A 1677-nucleotide genomic window follows, 5' to 3' on the forward strand; every position below is an offset into this window, starting at 1 on the left:
AAAAAAAAGAAAAGGTGGATCATCTACAGAGGAATGACCAGAAAATGACATCACAGTGGTAATACGTAATGTGTAATATATTCAAATGTTTGTGAGATAAATAATTGCCAGTTATGGATTATTCTGGTTTCTAAACTATCATTTAAAAATAAGGTCAAAATAAAGATATTTCCATTCAAATTAAAACTGAGAACATTTACCACTAATAGACACTAAAGGACTACTTCATAGAGATGAAAAATGATCTAGAAGAGCAGTTTGAAAACAAAAGGAATGTTGAGGATAGAAAGTGGTAAACAGAAAACTTGAATACTGATTGCATAAAAATAATTATAATTGTTGTAGCAAAAAGTAGAACAAAAATATAGGATAACAATAATGTTTAGGACAAGAGGAGATGAGAAGAGTGAAAGTGTTCAAAGGTCTTTTCCAGTTCCAGGAAATGAGCGAGATATTGATTTAGACTTTGAATTAGGTATTCATGTTAATAATTTAAGTCAAATCTCTAAGTGAAAAGAAATGCAGTGTATAACTTCCACCAAAGTGGAGAAGAAAATGGAATAAAAATTTAAACTTAATTACATGAAGGGAAGGAGAAAAGAAGCATAGACAGAACAGAATAGAAGGGTATAAAAAGATGATAGAAGTAATGCCATATCGTCAATAATTACAATACTTTAAATGGAAAAACACCTCACCAATTAGACAATGGACATGAACAGAATGAATAGAAAACTCAATCCAGCTGTACTCAATCTAGTTATTTATACATGCAAATCCAGTGTTTTCAAGAGACATTATTAGGAAGAAAGGGGATCATATAACAATTCTAAATATACTGCAATGTATGAAATGCTTTTAATAACACAGCCTCATGAAACATAATGTAAAGGTGACAGAATTGCAATGAGAGAAAGACAAATCTGTTTTCATGGTAGATCTTAACTCTTAGTAATTGAAAAAGCATACACACAAAAATTAGTAAGGAGGGGAAAGATTTGAAAAATACAGTTGACTGATTTGATAGATGAAAACCAAGCCTAACCCAATAGTCAGAGAATGCATATTATTTTCAGATACATATTGTGGGACTTATGTAAAACTTGACTACATTCTAGGGCAAAAGCAAATTTGAATAATTATTAAAGAGTTAGTATCTTTTTTCTCCAATTTCAATGCTAGTTATGTAGAAATCGATGAAAGATAACTATACAAGTCCCTGTTTTGAAAACTATAAAACGATCTTCTAAATAATAATAAAATAGCATATGTATAAATTTATGAGCTACAGCTAAAATATTATTTAGAGGAAATTTCTTTATAAAAATATTTATATTAGAAAATAAAAAGGCTGAAAATTAATGAGCAAATTGTCCAATTCGTAAGATTAGAAAAAAACAATAAACTTGAATATAAAAGGAATAAAATGTAATGATAAAAGGATTAATTAATGCAATTGAAATAAAGATACAGTAGTGATATTCAACAAAGTCAAATGCTGGTTTTTAGAAAAGACAGAAAGGTAGACAAAAACCTGGCAAGAATGACCACAAAAAAGAAAGAAAAGGCCTACAAACAATTTGGAAATAAAAAAGAGAGCACCACAGAGACAGCAGAGATTACAAAGAATGATACTACTATACAAAAGAAGCAAATAAAAATACAAAAAAAAAAAAA

Source organism: Galeopterus variegatus, unplaced genomic scaffold (genome assembly GCF_000696425.1).
Source record: "Galeopterus variegatus unplaced genomic scaffold, G_variegatus-3.0.2 Scaffold5913, whole genome shotgun sequence".
NCBI lineage: Eukaryota > Metazoa > Chordata > Mammalia > Dermoptera > Cynocephalidae > Galeopterus > Galeopterus variegatus.